Source organism: Elgaria multicarinata, chromosome 13 (genome assembly GCF_023053635.1).
Source record: "Elgaria multicarinata webbii isolate HBS135686 ecotype San Diego chromosome 13, rElgMul1.1.pri, whole genome shotgun sequence".
In the NCBI taxonomy this organism is placed as follows: Eukaryota; Metazoa; Chordata; class Lepidosauria; order Squamata; family Anguidae; genus Elgaria; species Elgaria multicarinata.
Window position 1 is genome coordinate 18,077,646 of NC_086183.1, and position 24,947 is coordinate 18,102,592.

Below are 24,947 nucleotides of genomic sequence, written 5' to 3' on the forward strand. Positions count from 1 at the left end.
TTTCTGTAAACGAAATTGATTTCATACACTTCCAAATTGCAAAGTACTAAATTCTCTGAGCTTAAAGTGTCTGCTCTCACTGTTAATAATTATTGTTGCTAATAAATTATGTGCCACCTTTTGTCTGCAAAGTGTTTTCTGGCTCTTGCGACGTTCATCCTAACAACCACCTTGCGTGGTAAGTTAACGGGCTTAAAAGAATAGAGTGAAGTTCAGCAGAAATAGTAGAACTGGTGAGTGTAAATTATGAAGATGTGCTGAAAATAATAACAGAAGGACAGGAATTGAGCAGTTTTCTTTGGTCAGTCTGCAGACCTCTTAAAAAAGCTCATTATAGGGGCTGCTAGAAATATGTGATGGAACATCACATTTGCACCCCACTGTTCCCACAATGAACTCAGGATGACCTACATGGATGGAATTCACTCCAATTCACTTATTTATTACTGCCTTTACAACTCCACAAGTTGGACATAAGTACAGTAGTACTCTCTTGCACATGTTCCCCAGCATTTGCTATAAGAACATAAGAAGAGCCATGCTGGATCAGACCAAGGGTCCATCTAGTCCAGCACTCTGTTCACAAAGTGGTCAACCAGCTGTTGACCAGGGACCAACAAAGCAGGGCATGGTGCAACAGCTCCCTCCCACCCATGTTCCCCAGCAATACAGGCTTACTGTCTTGAATACTGGAGATAGCACATAATCATCAGAGCTAGTAGCCATTGATAGCCTCCTCCTCCAGGAATTTATCCAACCCCTTTTTAAAGCCATTCATCTTGTGGTAGTTAGTTCCATAGCTCAGCTATGTCCTGTGTGACGAAGTCCTTCATTTTATCTGTCCCACCAATCAGCTTCATAGGATGACCCCATTGAGTTCTAGTACTATGAGAGATGGAGAAAAATGTCTCCCTGTCCTCATTCTCCACACCATGTATGATTTAATACACCCCTATCATATCTCCCCTTAGCCTCCTTTTTTCCAAGCTAAACAATCCCTGTTGTTGCAACCTTCCCTCGTAGGGGAGATGCTCCAGCCCCTTAATCATTTTAGTTGCCCTTTTCTGAATTTTTTCTAGCTCTATACATAGGACTACTGCCTCTGAAACTGGAGGTAGCATGTAGTCATAGCCTGATCCTTCATGAACCTGTCTAATCCCATTTAAAGCTATCCATATTGGTGACCATCACATGTCCTTTAATTTCAAGACAGAAAACTAAATTCAGTTAAACCCATATGACATTGGGAAGCCTTTGCATTCCTTAAAAAGGGGGAGATGTGGCAAAAGAGAGGAGGGCATTTGCAACCCATTTTGAGAATCAATGCGGACACAGGCTTGGGTGTACGGATGTTGGAGAAATGCCCAATGGGTTCAAATGGATTTGGGGCAGGACCACAGGTCCAAAAATACCAGCACATTTTAGCTTAAAGCTCTTACTGCCAGGAACTGAGGCTTGGAGGGGGTCTTCCAACCTTTTTTGAGCAGGAGGAACACAACACCAAATGTTCACTTTTTAGGAGAAAGAAGGCGTAGCCATGGGAAGGGTGTAGCCACCTGAGCTAAATCCTGTCGTTTCTTCCTGTATAATATTGCCAGGATTCGACCATTTTTGTCTGTCTCTTCTGCCAAGACTCTCGTTCACGCACTGGTTATCTCTCGGTTGGACTACTGCAACCTTCTTCTCTCTGGCCTTCCCTCATCTCACATCAGTCCGCTGGTCTCTGTCCACCACTCTGCCTCTAAGATCATCTTCTTGGCCCGCCGCTCTGACCATGTCACTCCACTTCTGAAATCTCTTCATTGGCTTCCAATTCACTCCAGAATCCAATATAAACTTCTCCTGCTGACCTTCAAAGCTTTTCATGGTCTAGCTCCTGCCTATCTCTCCTCTCTCATCTCACACTATTGCCCCGCTCGTGCTCTCCGCTCCTCTGATGCCATGCTTCTCGCCTGCCCAAGGACCTCCACTTCCCTTACTCGGCTTCGTCCTTTTTCTTCTGCTGCCCCTTACGCCTGGAATGCTCTTCCAGAACACTTGAGAACTACCAACTCAATCACAGCTTTTAAAACTCAGCTAAAAACTTTTCTTTTCCCTATAGCTTTTAAATATTGAGTTTGTTCTGACTCTATACTGGTAGCCTCACCCTACCCGATGCCTGTTTACACTTCCCTGTGCCTGTTTGCATTCTCTTTCCCTCCTTACTGTTTACTACAACTTTATTAGATTGTAAGCCTATGCGGCAGGGTCTTGCTATTTACTGTGTAATCTGTACACACCATGTACATTGATGGTGCTATATAAATAAATAAATAATAATAATAATAATCTCATAAAGGCCATGTAACACCAGTCTTAAAGGAATTGCACTGGCTGCCAATACGTTTCTGGTCGGAATTCAAGGTATTGGTAATGATGCTTAAAGCTCTAACGGCTTGGGACCTCAATACTTGACGGAATGCCTCTCCCTATATCTGCCACCCCAACACCTGAGATCTGTCAGAGGAGCCCTTTTCCATGCCCACCAATGTAAGATACATGCTATGGTGGGACATGCGAGAGGGATTTCTCTGTGGTGGCACCCCGGCTGTGGAATGCCCTCCTCCTGGAGGCCTGACTGGCACCAGCACTACCTTCATTTCAGCATGAGGTTAAGACATGGCTGTTTAACAGAGCCTTTGATGGCTAAATCACCAGCCTGCAGACTGTCTTGTTTTAACTGGCTTTTACTGTTTTAAAATTCCATATTGGTTTTAACATATTAATGGTTTATTTTGTTTTAGAATTGTACATTTGATGTTCTGTTTTATATGTATGATTTTATCTGTACGCCGCCCTGAGATCCTTGTGATGTAGGGCGGTATACAAATTTATTTATTTATTTATTTCATTTATTTTTTTATTACATTTTTATACCGCCCAATAGCCGAAGCTCTCTGGCCGGTTCACAAAAATTAAAACCATCAAAAGCATAATAAAACAATCAACAGTCTAAATATGCAAATAAAAATACAATATTAATAGCACAACCAGGATAAAGCCACACAGCAGAAATTGATACAGGTTAAAATATGGAATTAAAACAGCAAATTTAAATTTCAGTTAAATTAAGTGTTTAAATGCTGAGAAAATAAAAAAGGTCTTCAGCTGGCGACGGAAGGAGTTCAGTGTAGGTGGCAGGCAAAAATGGTGTAAAGGAGATCTTTGGAGTGATCTATGATATGGAAACACATGTGTGTCCCTCTTTCTAGCTGAGACCTGTTGAGCAGTTGCATGAGAATAGAAAATATTAGTCCTCTTGCCCTAGTGAAGGGAAGGCTGACCTGGTTTGGCATAGACTTACATTTGAAAGAAATAACCAATAGCCATTAGTATTCAAGCCAAAGTCTTTGAAAGATTATATGGCTCACTATTTTTTTGGCCCCCTAACAAAGGCAATCTATTTCCCATGCACTCTGGAGGCACCTGACCTTTTCGTTACTGGGGTTTCTTAAATTTTTATCACAAAAATCAATGAAGAAATTGGAATTCCACATCTCATTTTATGGATGAAGACAGAGAATCAGAGGGAGAGGAGGAGAGTAAATTGACTATAGCAGTGTTGCAGGGGAGGTGGAGGAGAAGGATCCAAGCTCATCCAGAGAGCCTTGTAAATTCTTTAACAATTTAATTACTGTGGATTTCGTGGGTGAGTTTTAAGGCTTTGGAAGAGATTCATTCTCCCCCCCCCCCCCCTTGAATCTTTTTTATTTCCTGGAGTTTATAGAGCCGCTTGCCTTCTGCAGTTGATCTTCCTGGAGAAAGAAATTATTCTCCATCCAATTAATCTAATTAGAATGTAATCAAGTTGTAGGAATCTGTGCAGCAGTGTGAGTGATTAGGGGGGGAAAAAACCCTCCCCGTGAAGAGTTTTAAATTTAATTTTGGTTCTATGATCTAAAGTCCGAATAAAGGCATGTGAAATTTGCACTGCAAGTTCCAGTTCATGCAGGACATTCTATTTGGGGCAGTGCTGGGGAGACAACACAGGGAGATACAATGTCCAAACATTGCCAAGCAGGACAAAATGGAAGAAGAACTACAACATGGAAGGATGGTTGGATTGCTATGGAGGATGGACGGATTCACCCCAGTCCACCTTGTGTTGTGTCTCGGATTGCCTCTGCTTGGGATAGAGGAGAAAGGCTGAACAGCTGAGGCTGAGAGAGTTTGGGGAGGAGCCCTTCACAGGAGCTAGCTGCAATCCAAACTAGCTGGCTTCATGCAGGCATCAGCAGCACAATATAAAGAAAACCTGAGATGCTGGGGTTTTTCTGGAATTACTGTTCTTCCTTGCCTTTGGCCCTTGCTGACCAGCTCCTGAACCTTGCCTAGACCTAAGCTGACCTTGGACTGGACTTTGACTATGTGTTGAGGCTTTCCTGATTCCAGTATTGTTGACCTGGTTTTGGACAGATACTTTGGCTTTTGACTATGGACTGTTTATTGACAGTGTGTCTCCTCTGAATGAATGCTTGGAGGCGGTAATGGGCTGGATTTGGAAAAACAAACTAAAGCTGAATCCAGACAAGATGGAGGTTCTCGCTGTCAAAGGCTGCAACCTGGGTTTTGAGGTGCATCAACCAGTTCTGGATGGGGGTCACACTCCCCCTGAAAGACTGCGTTTGCAGCTTGGGGGGTGCTTCTGAATCCGTCACTCCAAATGACAGCCCAGGTAGATATGATGTCCAGGAGTGCCTACTATCAGCTTTGGCTGATATACCAGCTGCACCCCTTCCTAGGGTTGGAAGACCTAAAGACGGTAGTGCACGCACTGGTAACTTCGAGGCTTGACTTCTGCAATGTGCTCTACATGGGGCTACTTTGTGCCTAGTCAGAAGACTTCAACTAGTCCAAAATATGGCAGCCAGGCTGGTCACTGGTACACCTAGGGTACCAGTTTTATAATCTCTTCACTGGCTGCCAATTAGTTTCCAGGCAAAGTACAAAGTGTTGGTTATTACCGTTAAAGCCCTACATGGTTTGGGTCCAGGCTACCTGCGGGATCATCTTCTCCCGTACAATCCACCCCACACACTCAGGTCCTCTGGGAAGAATCTACTTCAGTCAACCAAAACTAGGCTGATGGGTATTACCCAGAGAACCTTCTCTTCTGCTGCTCCCAGACTGTGGAATGGCCTGATGGAGGAGATTTGGCAACTTGACAGTCTTTTAGAATTTAAAAAAAGCTTATTCCGGCAGGCCTATCCACAGTGAAATTTTAGAATGTTTTTAGGATGTTTTAATCATGTATGCTATGTTTTTAATAAGTTTTTAATGTGTTTTATATTCATTGTTGTTCCCCGCCTCGATCCAAATGGAGATGTGGGTAACAAAGAAATTATTATTATTATTATTATTATTATTATTATTATTATTATTATTATTATTATTATTATTTCCTGCCTGCTTATCTCTGCAATGCCAGTGATTTATGACACCTTGCATGCCACTTCCTGGACCCCTGCTGGCCACCCGCCCCTGTTTGTGATGCGTAGTGAATCGCCGCATGGTCTGTAAATCCCCAGCGAGCTCCATGCAGCTTCCTGATCTCTGTCTGAGCTGCCATTTTGCATGAAAATTGGCAGCTCGTTCTTTTACATAACGGAGTTATTTATGCAAGATCTGCATCCAACCCACTGTATTCAATGAGTCATTTAGATCACAGCCTTCACCTTCAGTAAAATAAGGAAGGAGACAAGCATCAGTCTTTCCCAAACTAGGACTTTCCCCCCATCTATTCATATTAAAAGTAAGTAATTTTCTCCCTGGCTAGGTGCATTCTGTACTATCTTTTGAGCCTTGACTATCTATTCTGACTCAACACATGTGCTGGCAAATAAAGAGGTTTATTAAGAGGGTTATATACAGCTTTGTGGCAGAGTTAAGGGTTTCTCTTAGACCAAGAGAAGAGAGGGAGAAAGCATTCTGGGGGTTGGGTGTCTGTTTAAGGAGGCATTGCACAGTTACATCATTGTGGTGAATATAACACATGTCCAAGCAACCATGTGAGTTTGAGGAATATTTAACTGACCTGAAGATATGTTTGCAGGGTAGGGATGTAGGATACATTCATTTCAGTTCATTCTTGATCAGGATTACCCAGTCTGCCCCTTCTGGACTGAACACAGACTCTCTGTGGTCGAAGTCTGTACATTTTTGAGCTTGCAATGTGATTTGTGGAACCCTCCCCCAAATAAAATGCATTTGGCTGCATGCAGACTTGTGAAAGAAGTGCACGAAAAAATGTGTACATTTGAAAAATGCATACAAACGTGCTTGAATTACTGGGAGAAGAATGTGTCTATCTCAAAAATGTGCACAATTGATATGTAATGGAGAAATACACATGGCTTTTCATGTAAAAAGGAGAAACACACACCAAAGTTCTCAATTTCATATGGGCTTGAGTTGGAGTGAGCTTCAAGATGGACTTTTGCTGGTTTGCACATCCCTCTTTTATTGTATTGTACAAGACAGCCAGTGTGGTGCAGTGGCTAATATGTTGGACTGGGAGTCAGGAGATCTGGGTTCTAATCCCCACTTGGCCATGGAAGCTCACTGGGTGACTTTGGGCCAGTCACAGACTCTCAGCCCAACCTACCTCACAGGGTTGTTGTTGTGAGGTTAACATGGAGAGGAGGAGGATTGGGTTCCTTGGAGGAAAAAAGGTGGGATATAAATGCAACAAATAAATAGTTTGACTACAGTCTCTTATATAAGGTTCTATGCAGGACAGGAATGGGCAAGTTCTGGCCTTCTAGATGCTGATAGAGTGCCAATCTCATCATTCCTCACCCCTGAGAATTGCACTCCTGGCTGTGTTTAGGGGTCGCAAACAGGATGTATTTGCATAATTTGTTAACAGGGGTGAAATTTTCATACATGCCTATCCTCCGGCTGTTGTCTGACTCCACCCACCCAGGATGGCTATTGGATAGTTCTGGCCTGGAAGGAGTATAGAAGGGCTTCCTGTTCCAGTGGAGCCTAATTTGAGCAACAAGACATGGAGGGAATCTACACGTCATACTGAAGGCGTTTGCATGCGCCTCCAGTACGCCCCCAAAACGATGGTGTAGATTCCCTAGCCTACGTGCCCAGAAGAGACAGAGGAGGCGGCGGCTGGGGAATCCGGCCGCGTCCTTGCCGCCGCCTCCCAGCTGGCCTCCTGCTGGGGTAAGAGTGACCTGGGTCGGAGAGCTCGGCTTCCACTTCTGCCGAGCTCTCCGACCCGGGTCGCTCTTACCCTGGCAGCAGGAGGCCAGCGGGAAGGCGGCGGTGGCAAGGATGCGGCCGGATTCCCCAGCCGCCGCCCCCTCCCTGCTGGCCTCCTGCTGCCAGGGTAAGAGTGACCCGGGTCGGACAGCTCGGCAGAAGCCAGGATTCCCCAGCTGCCTCCTCCTCCGACTCTTCTGGGCAGGTAGGCTAGGGAATCTACACCATCGTTTTGGGGGCGTACTGGAGGCGCATGCAAACGCCTTCAGTACGACGTGTAGATTCCCCCACGGTGATTTCTTGTATCCTTGGTTGGTCTGAACTTCTGGTTTAATACTGCCTCCTGGTATGACCCTCAGCTGTTACTTGCTCTTCAGGCCTGACCTCTGACCCTGACTGATTTTTTTGGTCCTGAATGCCTGTCCCACAAATGCCTGTCCCAAAGGTCTGCTGCCCATGGACTAGCCCTGACAATGTGTGTGTGGGGATCACCACATCTTTCCCACAGTATTGGTATCCTTCTTTATGTGGCTGTAGGCCTTTAAAAGATGACAGTGATGCCACACAGAATGAAGCCACCCAAATATGTCTCCCACGGCGCTCCTCTAATGTTTAAAGGGAATCTTACACAATTTGTTCGTAAACAGCCACAACTGTGCTGTGAAATTTCATACTCCCCACTCTCCCACCCTCCCTTCAACTGAGACAAATCTCCAGGAAAATTCATTATGCGGTTTAAGTGACGGGATTTATCATTCCATTCAAATGTTCAGACTCACAGCCCTCCTCACTATCACAGAAGCATGGCCGTTATAATTGGCTTCATTCATATTTTCCCATGAAGTTAGGCTTAGAGAGTAGGGTAGAAAATAAAGAAGGAAGTGAAGAGCACTTTGAGGCTAAAAGCACAACAGTATTGCCTGGTGTTTTGTCTCATTTGTGTGTGTGTGTGTGTGTGTGTGTGTGTGTGTGAGAGAGAGAGAGAGAGAGAGAGAGAGAGAGAAGATCCTTCTGTGTCTCTCTGCCTCCTTAAGAGTCCCTCCTTCCTTCTCTTGCCTTGCCATTCCCACTAACACAGGGTTTAAGCTGTAGATGTGGGGTGATTGGAATACCAGGTCTGCTGTGGAACCCCATACTGGAGAATCCATGGGGCTGAGTAATGTCCCCTAAGTACCACCTTCTGGAGCCAACTGTCCAGGTACGAGTGAAACCATTGCAATGGTGTGCCTCCCACTTCCAACTCAGACAGTTGTCCCAGAAGAATATCATGGCTGATGCTATGAAAAACTACTGCAAGATCCAGGAGAATTAACAGGATCTCCCCCCCACCCCGCCCTGTCTTTCACTCAACATAGGCCATCATATGTGGCAATTAATGCTGTCTCCATGTCAAAACCAGGCCTGAACCCCAAATGAAATGGATCCAGATAATTGGTCTCATCCAAGAGTGTCTGAGCTGGCTCTCAACCACCTGCCCAAGGACCTTGCAGAGGTCTAGAACATTTGACACCAGCCTATATTTACACAACGTTACAGACGTGAATGCATGCCTGGAACCCACCCACACCCCAAGCCACCATTGTTGTGCAAAATGACACCTCACTGTGGAGATGGGTAGCTGATGGGTTCTTCAAAAAGTGTGAAAGTGACATGGACTAGAAATAAACTGATATGTACAACACTAGACCACGATGAAGTTGAGACTTTTAAAAATAATCATAATCCAAAGTATTTCTTTTCCTTTCCTATCTCCTGCTTCTTAGATCTTAGGGATATCTACCAAAGATACCTCCTGCTTTGCACTTCTATTTTCAACCGAACCCAGTGGGAAACTTTCCAAGCAAATCTTCTTCTTCCAAAACCTTGGGGTTACAAATCTGACTCTTATATGCTTTGGCAATTGCATCATCATTACATTGGAAAGCCACCCATGAAATCTTACACAATGCCAAATTCTCGCTCGGTCACTAGCACAAAGCCCAGGGAGCTCATTAATTCCCATCAGCCTTATCGTCTCTCACCATCCGATAGTTTAAGAAACCTAAACTATAAACCTTTTAATATAAGAGGTTTTAAGATTTATTTATTTATATCTGTGTTATTCCTTTCTTCTTTTATGATGCTGGTAAGTTATTTATGGGGAGGGGGCTGTATTTGGGACTTGTTTATTTTTTCTTTAAAAAGTTCTGCTAAAGCTGATCCATAAAACATTAATTGCCCACTACCCCCCCTCCAAAATTGCTTGTATGTAAATTCAAAACATCTGCTTGAGTGAACAGAAGAGTTGAGAAATGGGGGTGGGTAGATGCTAAGACTGAGCAATGTGTTGCAGCTGCAAAGCTCTGGAGTGTGCCCCCCGCCCCCATCATTTCAGTAGGCAGAGCTCAGTTGTGTGTGCACATATTAGTGATGTTAGATTGGTGGTCCTGGAATGGGGTGCTGGTAGATACAGATGTACATATTTCATTAAATCCATTCTGTGTGTATATCAGAGATTCTCAGGTGTCTTTTGTTCCCTCCTCTGCCCATTGACAAAATCAGGTTGTTTTAGTTATGTAAGATAATTTTGTTCTGCTTAGGCAAGTGTGCATTAGCAAGGGTGACCATATGGAAAAGAGGACAAGGCTCCTGTAACTTTCACAGTTGCATAGAAAGGGGCATTTCAGCAGGTGTCATTTGTATGCATGCAGCACCTGGTGAAATTCCCTCTTCATCACAACACTTAAATCTGCAGGAGCCCTGCCCTCCTGACCAGATACAAAAGAGGGCAGGGCTCCTGCAGCATTAACTATTGTGATGAAGAGAGAATTTCACCAGGTTATTGTTGATCCTTTTATAACAGCTTCAGAAATCTGCTGTCAGCTAAGGATTTTCAAGGAGAAACTCTGTTGGACAACTGTTATTTAATTCCATCCTTGTTCCTGAGTCTATTAGAATGATAGGTGGAGGCTACCGAGCTCCTGTAGTGTAGAAACATTCTTTTCTTTTCTTTTTCCCCTTCTTTTTTGGAGTGTATGTCAATTTCCTAAGAGAAAAGGTGAAGATCCCGTTCTGTCTGAAATTGCCTAAGTGGAAGAAGGCACCCTCTGATGTGAAATAGTACATTACCTTCCTGCCTGTAAATCTCACTAATATTATGAACTGGAAAAGCGGAAAGGTCAAGCTGGTGAAATGTTTCTTTTGAGTCCCGTAGGCAGAACGGTAGGCAATAGTTTTCAATTATTAACACTCAACTTGCAAAAATTGGGGCTCCTGCAGACTGCTGCAGTAATCATTGTCCAGTGCCAGCCCAGCTCATTCTGTAGCTGCTTCATCAACATTCTGTCTGCTCTCCACTACTCTCCACTAAGGTCACCACATGGCTTTCCTGTCTACTCTCAGTACCTCCTGCCGTTTCCAGGATTCAGAACTAAGCTTCCATGGACCTCTTTGACACTCCTCAGGTCCACAAAGTCAATGAAAGCCACACACACACACACACACACACACACACACACACAGAGAGAGAGAGAGAGAGAGAGAGAGAGAGAGAGAGAGAGAGAGAAGACTCAGGAAATAATTATAAATCCATCTCAAACTTCCTGTTCTTAGGCAAGGTGATCAATTGGATTCTCTGATTAATCTGTTCTTCCTGACCTTGATCATTCAGGCATCAGACCAAGGTTTGGAAAGCACTTGAATGGCCTGGATGGACCATCTTGCTCTAAGATTGGACTAGCAAGGCCAAGAGGTGTTGGAGGACAGAGCTGTGCCCCCCAAAGCAGACCTAATGTTCTCAGGTGCTGGGGAGGACAGTGTCCCATTGCAAATATTGATGTAAGATCCAACAGTCAGTCCAACCAGCTTTGGTTTGAGGAAAGAGCATCATCTCATTTAATAGGGATAAATGCCAAGTTCTAAACCTAGGAGAAAACCAAATGTACAGTTACAAGATGGGGAACACTTGGTTCAGCAATACTACAAGCAAGAAGGATCTTGGAATTGCTGTAGATCACAAGCTGAATATGAGCCAACAGTTTGACATGGCTGCAAAAAGAAGCAAATGCTACTTCTGTCTAGACATCAGGGAAAACGTCCTGACTGTAAGAACAGTATGACAATGGAACCCATGACCTAGGGAGGTTGTGGGCTCTCCCACACTAGAGGCATTCAATAGGGAGCTGGACAGCCATCTGTCAGGGATGCTTTAAGGTGGATTCCTGCATTAAGTGGGGGTTTGGACTCGATGGCCTTATAGGCCCCTTCCAACTCTACTATTCTATGATCCTATGGTCTCATCAACTCATCCTTCATCTCAACCAGTCAAGCATCTTGGGCCAGCCTTGCAGGCTTGGTAGGGGAGCACAACCCTGCTAATGATTTTAGAGTCCATATATATGCAGCTACTGGGTGAGATCATCCAGCATTTTGAAATATGCTGTCATCTGTATGGTGACATCAGTGATGACACTCCGCTCTATTATTCTTTCAAATTAGATCCAGTAGCAGCGATAGCAGTGATGAAAGTCAAGAAACCAACATTAAATCCGGACAAGATACAGGCTTTGTAGGTTTGTACAATTGATGGGTACACACTTGAGGGCCTTATTTGTGGTTCAACCCAGGTTGTGAAGCGTCTTACACTATGTGAGGACACTACAGCCCCCTATTTGTTGGTTTCTCCCAACTTTCTTACCTATTCCAGTAGGCATTCAACTTATCTGGTGGTAGAAGCTGCTTAGTTCTTATATTTTCAAACTGATCTCCCTCAACTATATTCCCCATTGCCACACCTTCTCTCAGGTGCCTTATATTTTTAGCTTGTAAATCCAAAGGGAGAGCCTGTGTTTTGTTTTCATCCTTGTCCAGTCCCTAACACCAGCAGGATATTGGTTTTTTTGGATGTGGGGGGTTATTATTATTATTATTATTATTATTATTATTATTATTATTATTATTATTAATTTATTTGTATCCCACCTTTTGCCCAATATTGGGCCTCAAGGCGGCCTTACAAAGTTTAAAACATACATTGTAAAACCGAGGAAAAGAAATGTAAAAAACCCACACGTTTAAAATACACAACCAAATTACAACTCATTAACATAGATGGAGGACCAGATTATACTCCAAAGGCCTGCTGGAACAAACAAGTTTTAGTCTGCTTCTGAAAGCCCATCAAGGAGGGAGCCAGTCTAGCTTCCCCGGGAAGAGAATTCCAAAGCACTGGAGCAGCCACCGAGGAGGCCCTCTCCCATGTTCCCAGCAAGCACACCTGTGAAGATGGTGGGACTGAAAGAAGGGCTTCTTCAGAAGATCTTAAAGCACGGGCAGGCTCATAAGGGAGAATACGGTCTTTCAAATAACCTGAACCCAAGCCATATAGAGCTTTATAGGTCATAACCAGCACTTTGAATTGTGCCCGGAAACAGACTGGAAGGCAGTGGAGCTGTTTTAACAGGGGAGTTGTATGCTAGAAATTCATTGAGCTAGAAAGGGAGAAATTGAAACAACGAGAAGCTGATAGAGAACTTGAATTAGAAAGAATAAGACAAAGAGATTGGGATGCACTTTCAGCTCCAATGTCAGGTGGGCAGCAGAAGGAACTGCCAGCAATACTGAATGTAGCATAGCTTTCAATCACCTGATACAACCCTCTGCCCAGAGCTACAAAGAAAAGTACTGGCCAAGACTGTTGCAACCACTGTATACCTGTGAATGCATAGTTTGTTGCAGTTTTCAGATAATTCTTGTATATGCTCATAAATGTACATTATCACTGTGCATGTCTGCATTGATAAAGCACTGCAATAAGTCAGCCTTGCTGTGATTGTAATTAGGGACAGATGAATCTGTATCTTTCAGTTTCTCATTTATCTAGTCTTAAATTTGGTTTCGTCCAAATTTTGAGTTATTGGTGTGTGTGTTTTAAAAAGTTTGCATGAAAATTTCTTAACAGTTTCGTGCACATTTCTCCTAATATATTTTGTATAATAGTCACATTTTTCAAGTATTTCCCCAATGTAATACATAATACATTTTTGAAAGTTATTTTCATGAATACCTGCATTTTTGTATCCACTTTCTCTTAATGTACATATTTCTCAATGTATTTCTTTTTTTATTGGAGAACATGATTCAGAGAAGTATGAATTTTGAAGGATAAATAAGTTTTAATTTTTGTTGTAGACTTAGTCCCACAATTGTGTGAATTCCTTCTCCATCCCTAGATTGTACATTATAGTCATCTCAAGATCCCCTTTTTGTGGTGTTTTACTGATGCAACAGGAGGGCATGCACACCTGTAAACTCCCAAACAGTTACATATTTCTACTCTCTGGGGTTTGATGTGGTTAGCATGGATGGAAATTGAGAAACTCAGTAGATGGAGGGAGGGAAGAGGGATTTGGTAGGGTGACCAGCTGTCAGGATTTCCCCGGATTTGTCCTGTTTTTTGTTCTTTCCATGGTTTCAGGGGGGATTTTCTATAATTTTCAATAATGTCCTGGAATGACACACCTTCCCCTTTAAGGCTGCCATTAGCATGGCAGGAGGGAATGACATGCTTTCTTGAGGCACATCATTCCCCCACCCCGAGCTCCAATTGAGGTCTTAAAGGGGAAAGTGGGGCATTTGTGGACATTATAGAAAAGGCCCCAATTGGAGTGTATGGTGGTGGTGCAGAATGAAATCCTTTCCCCTCCTCCACTCCAATCGGGTCCTTTAAGGTGGCGGGGGAATAACATACTTTCTGCAGGACTCAGAAAGCTGCTTCCCCCCCCACACACACTAGGTGTCCTCTTTTTTGGTTTCCCAAATATGGTCACCTTAGATTTGGATACCAATGCATCTCTTTCTGCTTGGAAAAGGGATAGTTCATTGCTGGCTGATATTACCCTGCTTTGATAAAAGCTTAAGATGCCGTGCAGATGCTTGCTGCTCAGCACAGGCTGTAACATGCTTCTAGTGCAAAGCACATCAGTGTTCAGTGCAGTTCCAATTTATTGGGATTCTGGTTCCCATAGGCCGTTTCTACACCTGCCTTTCCCCCCTGCCCGGATCCTCCCTGTGCATGCAAATGACACGGGGGTCCCAGGAGCAGGCAGAGATGATCCCTCCATTTTTTTGGGATAACCCTTAGATGTAGAAAGGGCCATAGTTTCTCTAGCTTTTTCCACTAGCAAAACTGACAGATATAATGGATCACACAAAGCCAAGGCTATGGTCTTGCTGCTATTAGCCACCCACAGTGGTGTGCTAATTGGGTTCTCAACTCCCAGAAACATAGAGGCAGGAGGGACCCACTGGGAATGGGGGGACAGAAGAGTGTAGAATGCAGAATGTATGGTATGAAATGACTTTCCCCCAACATGTACTCTGCCTAATGGTATGGCTGGTCCTTTCATTCATTGATAATACAGGCTATTTTAATTTTATTTATTTATTTATTACATTTCTATACCACCCAATAGCCGGAGCTCTCTGGGCAGTTCACAAAAATTAAAACCATTCAAAGTATAAAACAACAGTATAAAACCATAATATAAAATACAATATAAAAGCTCAACCAGATAAAAACAGCAGCAATACAAAATTGCAAATTTAAAACACCAAGTTAAAATTTATTTATAGACTGTTAAAATGGTGGGGGAATAAAAAGGCCTTCACCTGGCGTCTAAAGGCATAGAATGTAGGCGCCAAGTGAACCTCCTTAGGGAGCTCATTCCACAGCTGGGGTGCCACAGCAGAGAAGGCCCTGAATAGCTCATCCTCCCTTGAATCATGCCTCCTCCAAGACTGTCTACCTTGTTGAACCCTAAATGACATCACTCAGAACACAATGGGACCAAAGACCTCCCAGCACCTTCTACAAACTCCCCAGTAGGGTCGCTACTTATGATTCACCAAAAGAGGAGAAATACATTAACACACACACACCCAAAAAGGACAAATGATGAGAATGATTAGCATACAATGTCTGTATGCTAATTTATATGTATACATGCACATTTGAATATTTTTTTTTTATCATTTAACTAGAAATGAAGTACCTCTCAACATAATGTAGAAGACAGTGATTTGTGTGTAGGGATATTTAGACCCATCATTGTCACTTGAGGCTCAGGTGACCTCAGTGGCATGGAGTGCCTTCTACAAACTCCGGTTGGTGGCCCAGCTACGCCCCTATCCAGACAGGGATAACCTGGCTTCAGTTGTCCATGCTCTGGTAACCTCCAAGTTAGATTACTGCAATGCGCTCTATGTAGGGCTGCCTTTGAAGACGGTTCGGAAGCTGCAGCTCGTGCAAAATGCAGCGGCCAGATTGATTTCGGGAACCAGAAGGTTTGACCATATAACACCTGCTCTGGTCCGCTTGCACTGGCTGCCTGTATGTTTCCGAGCCCAATTCAAGGTGCTGGTTTTGACCTATAAAGCGTTACACGGCTTGGGACCACAATACCTGACGGAACGCCTCTCCCGACATGAATATACCCGGTCACCACATTCAACATCTAACGTGTGGCAACAAGGGATAGGGCCTTTTCGGTGGTGGCCCCCAGACTGTGGAATGATCTCCCTGATGAGGCTCGCCTGGCGCCAACGCTGCTATCTTTCCGGCGCCAGGTTAAGACTTTCCTCTTTGCCCAGGCATATGGCGGCACATCCTAATTATTATTATTATTATTATTATTATTTATTTATTTATTTATTTATTTATATAGCACCATCAATGTACATGGTGCTGTACAGAGTAAAACAGTAAATAGCAAGACTCTGCAGCATAGGCTTACAATCTAATAAAATCATAGTAAAACAATAAGGAGGGAAAGAGAATGCAAACAGGCACAGGGTAGGGTAAGCAGGCACCGGGTAGGGTAAAACTAACAGTATAAAGTCTGCACAACATCAAGTTTTAAAAGCTTTAGGAAAAAGAAAAGTTTTTAGTTGAGCTTTAAAAGCTGCGATTGAACTTGTAGTTCTCAAATGTTCTGGAAGAGCGTTCCAGGCGTAAGGGGCAGCAGAAGAAAATGGACGGAGCCAAGCAAGGGAAGTAGAGGCCCTTGGGCAGGCGAGAAACATGGCATCAGAGGAGCGAAGGTTTTTAATGCTTTATGTATGTATGTTCTGTGTTTTAGAGTTTAAAATTTTGTATACTTGTTTTTACCTCAATTTTAGAGTTCTGTAAACCGCCCAGAGAGCCCTGGCTATGGGAGCAGTATATAAGTTTAATAAATAATAATAATTGGAGGAATCCAGTTTGGGAGTAGAGCTCAGGGAGTTTTTGCCAGCTCCCCACCCCCACCCCACCGGATACCAGCTGGTAGAGCCCTGAGCTGGTCTGACTCAGCATGTGCTGAATCAGGCAAGCTCACAGTTTTCCACTTTTTTTTATTTGCACAAATCACAATTTTCACAAAATCGTGAGTATAGATATTTATGGCTCACATGCGCAAGCAACAATGGTGGGTTGGCAATTGCCCGGCAGGACTGAACAGAAGTAAGTCCATTCATCCCTATTAAGAGATCAACCTCATTGTGTGACTACAGAACGGCAGTGCCATTACACAGAGAAGTATTAGTCACAACGAGTGTGACTAAGGCACTTAGGGTTGCAGAATTGCTTAATACCTGGAGATTCCTTTAAGATAAAAAGGGGTTTCCTGGGGCCTGCAGTAATCCCTTGGGGAGCTGAATGAGTTCCACACTTAGGGTCATTGAACTTGAGGGGATGGTACTCAGGAATGCACCACTCAACACCTAAAAATGTGGCTAGAGTGTAGTTAGATAGAGTGTGGACCCTCCTCCTCTTGCGGCTGGGTGACCCTTGCTCTGCTAAATAATATGTCCCACACAGCTTCATTCATTGCAGATATCCTCTCTGGGCATAGCTAGACGGGGTGATATCCCAGGGATCACCCCGGATTGCCCTGTGCATTCACATGATGCACAGGAGATCCTAGGAGCAGGGAGGGATGATCCCTCCCTTGGCCTGGGATATTGCCCTATCCTTTCAGCCCACTTTTTCCACTGTCTTGGGATGATCCCGAGTCTGTGGAATGTGTGGGCAGGTGTTGTGGGCTGTCCCAGCTTCTCACGAGAAGCCGGGCACGGGACATCGGGGGTGGGGAGTTTTGTTTTATAAAAACAAAACAAAACTCACATTTGCTGTTCAAGTGCTTGTGTGCTCCTTCTTCTTTAAAAATAAAAACAAAATGGCGGATGTGATGTCCTCTTCCTCCTAGGACATCACGTGCTACATGTAGACAAAAGGGGAGATCTCATGATAACCATATCGCGAGATCATACTCCCTCCATTGCGCTAGACAAAGTAGGTCTAGCCATGGCCTCTGTGAGTTAATGTCTTGATCAAACCCATAACTTTGCATCTTACTCTTACTTCTGGGTCTGGTCACAAATACGAGGTTGTATGGCTGCATTCACACTTCCACTTCATGCAGGCTGGAGGGGCTCTCCGAAGTGATGCCATGCATTCAAGGCAGGATTCCACGAACACCATGCCAACAGTTTAAACAAAATATAGTTTTACAGTTCATTTCAGTTAATCACAGAGTTTATGTTCCAAGCCGATCTCCCTAGAATTGCCTATAGACGAGAGCAATGGCTGATTGGCATTCCATTATGACCCTGCTCAACCATTCACAAGGCAAAGAGGGGGAAGAAAAAAAGAGGTGATGGAAAGATTTGATTCCATTTTCAAGCTAGACTAATTCAAAGCACTGTGCATTATAAATCATAGCAAATGTTCTTTATAAAAAATGTATGCTTCAAGCCCATGTGCTCTAGTATCAGATCTGTGATTTATGTCTGTACCTTATTAAGCTGAAAAACAAGCCGGGGGAAAGGAGGCAGCCACTGCCCACCAATGAACATCTTCCAGCCCATTACAGGAGCAAAACCACAGCTTGTAGAACATTCAGAATGTGTATATCTATAACACAAATAATTTCTGCATGGAATCATAGATTACAAACATCCAGCTTCCTAGAAGGAAAACCAGAGCCAAGCGTGAAGCAGGTGGGGTGGGGTGGGGTGGGACGGTATGGGACAGGACAGGACAGGACAGGAATTGTCTGTGATTTGGGGGGACCCTTGGACAGATTGGCACTGGGTGGGGCAAAATAATAATAGAAAAAAGATCCCCTGATCCCAGAAGTTCTCACCAAAACCCTTGGCTGGGAGAGATCTCCACACAATTCTGGTGATGCAGCAACTGGGATGCCAGCTAGACAGACCTGTAGTAGTACTGCAGAGCAAGGAAGTGGCTGCAGCTAGTTGCCAAGGTGATGGGGTTGCCATGAACCTCCCCAGGAGTATCAGATGTGTCTCATCAGCTTGGGGCACATGGATGGATTTCACACTTGGTTTAAAGGTGTGGGGGAGGCAATGGAAGATTGTCTGACTAATGAAGCTGAAGCCCAGTGAGGTCAAGGAGGGCCATGGATGTTTTTAAACTTATTCACTGCTGTTGTGGCCCTGGTAGACTCCCCTCTATGCTTCAGCCTGCATAAAATTGCATAAATTAATAGGGCAAACTGCAGAAGTGAACAGTACGTGAAGTTGGCCCTCAAGCAATGACATCTTGCTTATTTATAAAGGTTCCTGAAGTGACCGTTGGTATAAGGCAAGGGTGGGGAACATTTTTGGGGTGTGGAGAGATTTGACAATTTGAGAAACTGCCCTGGGTTCCCCCACAAAATGGCCATCCTAGAAGGCATGGCAAAGGAGAAAAAAGGTGTAGGGGGTCTAAGTCCCACATACTAAACAATTCCGTTGTACCCACAGTTTTCAGCACCAACAGAAACCTATTTCACAGCAATCCTATAAACCAGTAAAATGTGATTTGTTTTTAAAAGTGGGAGGGCTGCAGCAACTTGGCAGACACCAAGAATGAGGACCCATTGGTGTGCTTGGGTGCTGCATTGTCCCTAGAGATGTGCATACAAGTAAAACTCAAGGTTGTCAATGTCCCCCAAAGTCAACCTCAAAGGTTGCTCTATCTCGTAACCCTATCAGATTGAGGACTTTGTTTTTCTTTTCTTTTTGCATGATTTTGGGTGTATTTTCATGCTTATTTTTCCAAATGTATTCAACAATTGTGTGAATCATTGAATTGAATGCATTCTTCTCCCATCGATTAAGACCTGTTTACATGCACCTTTCAAAAGCACATTTTTCCACGTATATTTTTCAAATTTATGCATGCTTTCAAATACATTTTGCGGGGGTGTCTAGAAATTATATTGCAAGGTTAGTAACAACTTTGACTATGAATAGGGATGTTGGAGAAATACAAAACTGATTAAAATGACTTTGGATTTCTATGAATCTGCCTTGTGGGTTTTACAATGGAGTGCCATCTTCCTAGTTGCGTGTATCCTGTGGTCTTGCAAACCAGAGAAAGGGGGAGAGAAGGGGTGAAGGAGAGGGAGACAGAGAGATTAGGGGTGAAATAGAGAGAGAGACTGAGGGCATGGCTAGACAAGGGGGGAGAAGGGGGATGATCTCAAAATATGATGATTGCAAGAACCTCCCCCTCAGTCTACACACAGCGTCCGATGTCCCGAGAGGAAGAGGATGTTGTGCTCACCATCTTTTTTTAATGGCCCCTGAAAAAAAATGCAGCCCTCAACAGAAGATATGCTCCCCAGCCCTTATATAAATACCAAGGGAAATCCATTCTCCCATTAGATCATTCCTTTATGAGACCCCGTGTCATGCTTATTGTCACCTAGGTGAAGGTAAACTTGGTTTCAATCCCCCACTAAACCATGTTGTAAGATTGCCATGTTATGTATCTCATGCATCTCATTCCCTCCAACAGATTAAATAGGAAGTGGGTTTCGAGATGCTGCCAGTGTGATGTAGTTGCTAAAATGTTGGGCTGTGAGTTGGGAGATCTGGGTTCTAGTCCCCACTCAGCCATGGAAACCCACTTTGGAAGATTTTGGGCCAGTCACAGGCCACAGCTAGACCTAAGGTTTATCCTGGGATCATCCAGGGTTCGCCCCTGTCTGAGCACTGGATCCCCTGTGTGTCACCTAGATGAACAGGTTTGTCCCCTGGACGATCCAGTGATAAACCTTAGGTCTAGCTATGGCCACAGACTCTCGTCCCAACCTACCTCACAGGGTTGCTGTTGTGAGGATAAAATGGAGAGGAGGAGGATTATGTATGACACCTTGGGTTCCTTGGAGGAAAAAAGGTGGGATATAAATGCAGTAATAAATAAAATAAATGAACAGCTGCCTGGTAAATCGAAATCAAGCTAGTGAACCTTTCATTGGTCATGCAGTGGAGCAAAACATCCATGGCTTGAATTTCTGCATAACTTTCCCCTGTTAAAGTCTCAGGATAAAGGAGCCCTTCCCCTCCTTCTGGTCTAGATGGAGCCTGTGATAATAATAATATTTGAGAACCATTGATTAATGAATTAACAACTTTTATCCCTAATTTTTAAAAAGTGTTTCCATAACAATGGAAATGAAGACAGAAAGTTGTTAGCAGGTTTTAACAACCTGGATCCACCACCATCCCAACACACACACACACACACACACACACACACCATCCTTTAGGAAATGACTGACATTTTAAAAGCTGAATTTGAAATCCCTGAACAATTAAGAGCTAACCCCCCCCCATCCCGCAACACACATTTTCCAGCTTTCTAAAGCATTTATGCATTGCAGTCACAAGCTAAGATGTACATGTTGATCCTGACAGGAAAAGCTACGATTAATGAATAATGGAGCAGTGACAATATATTTCTGCCAGGCTGTCGTAATTCAATCCCTACAATAGAGGAGTTGGTGGGAGCTTGCTTAGAGGATCTAAAAGGCAATGCAATATTAAGCATTTTTCTTTTTTAAAAAAAAAGATGATAGTTTATTATTATTAATATTTTTTGAAATTCACAGTCTCTGGTGCTTCAAAAAAGCATCAAGAAGGAAACTGCCTTGGCAGCAAAAGGAAAAGTTTAAATACAAATTAATCTGCCCATTACATATTGCCCTGGAGGCTGCTAGCATGAGCTTGGGTTCTTGTTCTTAGCTTCCTCCTTTTTTTTTCTTTTTTTCTTTTTTTACAGCATTTTGAAAGCATGAGAACCATTCTTGTAAGTAAAGTCACACATGATTGAGCACCTGCTTTGCATGGAAAATGACCCAGTCTGGAAAAGACTCCAGTCTGGAAACCTTAGAAAGCTGATGTCAGTCAGCATAGACAATTCTGAGCAAAACAGACAAACAGTATGACTCTGTCAATCTGTTCAGACAACACACTAAAGGCATAGCTAGATGAGGCAATATCTAACAAACTAAGCAAGACAATAGTCCTTTCAAGGAGAATGGAAAGCCTTTTCCCAAGATGTGTTAACTTCAGAGAGGCTAGTTCTCAGATGGCTTCTGACGCAATGAAAGCTGGGCCGACTTCCTCTCACCTTCCTTTTGCTCCACCCATTTTAGTCTGTGGCGTACTCTAGGATCGTCTAACCTGTCCGTGCTCTCTCCTTCAGAAGTATGTTGGCTTCCCACTGACTGTGTATTATTTGCCCTTGACAAAATAAGCTCTGGAGATAGTTCACCACCGGCTGGTGAAAAGCCCGTGAGAGCTTTCTTCCCCACTGGTACAGGCTGACCTGTTTCTGGCTCTGACTCCTCTACTTCAGGGTCTGATTCTGATTGATCACCTGAAACACTTTCTTCCAACCCAGGGGAAGCAGGGCTAGGCATGACAGACATCTCTATCATGTCTCCTCTAATTCACCTTTTTTTCTGTGGAAAAACTGTGGAAAAACTGTGGAAAAAACCACAGTTTTTTCCACCCCTGCTTTAAGCAATGAAATGCATCTATCCCCCCCTTCTAAAATCTCAGAATCCAAGCACTGACAAGCCTCTTCAGGGTAGATGACTTAAACTTTACAAAAATGGTCCAAAGATGTTAATTCAAAGAACTATTTGGCAGAAATGTGGTTTTAGAATGAATGATTAAGCTGCTCAGATTTTGCCTAACATCGACAGAAACACGTAAGGCATGGGGACTTCAGAGACTGTTGGCAGCTCACCCATCAGCAGAGAGAAATATTAATTACATAAAGGAACTGCTGGTTTCTTGCCTTGGGACATGTCTATGACATATGCCATTTTAATATAAATAGCCAGCGCACACACACACACACACACACACACACACACACACACAGAGAGAGAGAGAGAGAGAGAGAGAGAGAGAGAGAGAGAGAGAGAGAGAGAGATGGAAGTTAATCACTTTCCTCCTCCAAAATGTGAACATCCCCTTCCCACACGCACAAAGAAAAAAAGGCAGGAAAGGAAGAAATAAATAAATGCTGTACCTATCCTTCTGAAATTTTACAGGTTACTTTGGTTTCTTAATGGCCCTGTTCAGAAGACACCTGAAACCACCCTGGTTAAAGCTTTTTTGTTTTATCTTATGCAGGCATTACGTGGTCGAAGGGGCAATACAAAGTGGTGGCAGTAATGTGCCTTTAGATCCATCTCAATTGCCACACCATTTCTTACTCATCATGTGCTCGGTGTGAACATCTCCACCCTCCATCCCGTTGTACTCACATTGCTACTTCACATGAGTAACACCTGCAAACAGCATATCTATCTATCTATCTATCTATCTATCTATTAATCAAAATTAATTGAAAATAAATCTCAAGGGAAGGCATGCATTTACATCCACACATAAACAATCAATCCATCAATATGAATCAGTGCAAACCATTAAAGGACAATAAATCATTCATTTTCTATAAACACATTCATAATTAGTCACGGAGCTTAAGAGGCAGTGGAAACAAGTGGGGGCATACACACACATACATACAGAGACAGAGATAGAGATTGAGATAGAGATTTGAGGGACAACACAAAGAGGAGGGCATCACCCCCTCTCCTTCTGGCATCCCTTTGCACTGCTGCAACCATGGTTTCTGACTCCAAGGAGTGTTTGGCTTGACCAAAAGGTCTGTGAGAGGTCTTCACAGGCTTATCTACATGGATACATCTTTGGAGATAGCTGCAGGAATGTGGGAACATAGAAGCTGGCTCTACCATAGGAACATAGGAAGTTGCCTGATACTGAGTCAGACCATTGGTCCATCTAGCCCATATTATCAACACTGACTGGCACTGATTTTCCAGTGTTTCAGGCAAGATCTCCTAGCCCTACCTTGATAATCAAGGGATCAAACCTGGGACCTTCTGCATTCAGAAGTTAACATTGACCCGGCTCTCCAATAGCTACAGCCCCTACTGAGTCATACCATTGGGCCATCTAGTTTAGTATTGCCTATGCCTACAGTGAATATCATGGCTCTTTAGCATCCCAGGCAATAGTCTTTTAGGCTGAAGATCTAATGTGATTGAGACTGGGGCCATAGTTAGACCTAAAGTTTATCCCTGGATCGTCCAGGGGTCAAACCTGTTCATCTAGGTGACACAGGGGATCCAGTGCTCAGGCAGAGGTGAACCCTGGATGATCCCAGGATAAACCTTAGGTCTAGCTGTGGCCCATGTGTGTTCCTCCCTGAGTCCAAGGTGTTCTATCCATCACGGTCACTTCAGGGAATGTAAGTCAGAGGAACCTACTTGTCTGAGTGGATGAACAGCCACAGTGGGGAGCATGAGCAGCAGCCTCTGCTTGCTTGCTTGGTCTGCCAGTGAACTCAATGCAGGTAGGCATGGCTTTGCATGCAGAAACTCAGTGGCAGAGTGGAGCATTTGTATGCAGAAGCTTAGGGCATAGCTAGACCAGCTGATATCCCGGGGATCGCCCTGGGATCATCCCTGTGCATCCACATGATGCACAAGGCATCCCAGGAGCAGGGAGGGATGATCCCTCCTTTGCCCCGGGATATCGGCAGGCCCTTTCCCCCTACTTTTTCCACAGTATCGGGATGATCCTGAGACCACGGAATGTGTGGCCAGGTGTTGTGGGTTGTCCCAGCTCCTCACGAGTAACCACAAGGACCTGGGACCCGGGCATGGGGCACAGAGGTCCACTGGGGGTGGTGTGTGGGGAGCACGAGGGGGGCTTTTTTTAAAAAATGTACGATTTTGGTGGAGTGCTAGTGTGCTCCTTTCCTAAGAAAAATGAATTCAAAATGGTGGCTGCAATGTTGCACGCTGCGTGTAGACCAGGGCGACGATCTCGTGATCATAAAATTGTGAGATCGTTGCCCTACAACCCCCTCGTCTAGCCATGGCCGAAGTGTTAGAGTGGGCACTTTGTATAAAGGAACTTAATAGTAGAGTAGATGCTCTGGATGAAGAAGCTCAGTAGTACAGTGGATGCTTTGCCTGCAGAAGCTCTGTGGTAAAGCTCAGTGTTAGGGCATATGCTTCTCATGCAGAAGCTTCATGGTAAAGCTCAGTGGTAGGGTGGATGTATTGCATACAGCAACTCTCAAGTAGACCATGCTGGATTATTTATTTATTTATTTATTTATTTGTTTGTTTGTTTAGAATATTTATATACCACTCCCCATTGAAAAATTTCGGAGCGGTGTACAAGGTAAAATGAAAATAAAAACAGAATAAAACAATTAAAACAAAATTTAAAAAGAAGCAAAAACAGAAATCCAAGGCTGCATGTTGAAGAAAGGATTAGATGGATAAGTAGTCTACCTGCTTCAGAGAAGCTTCCTGTGTTCCCTAAGGGCA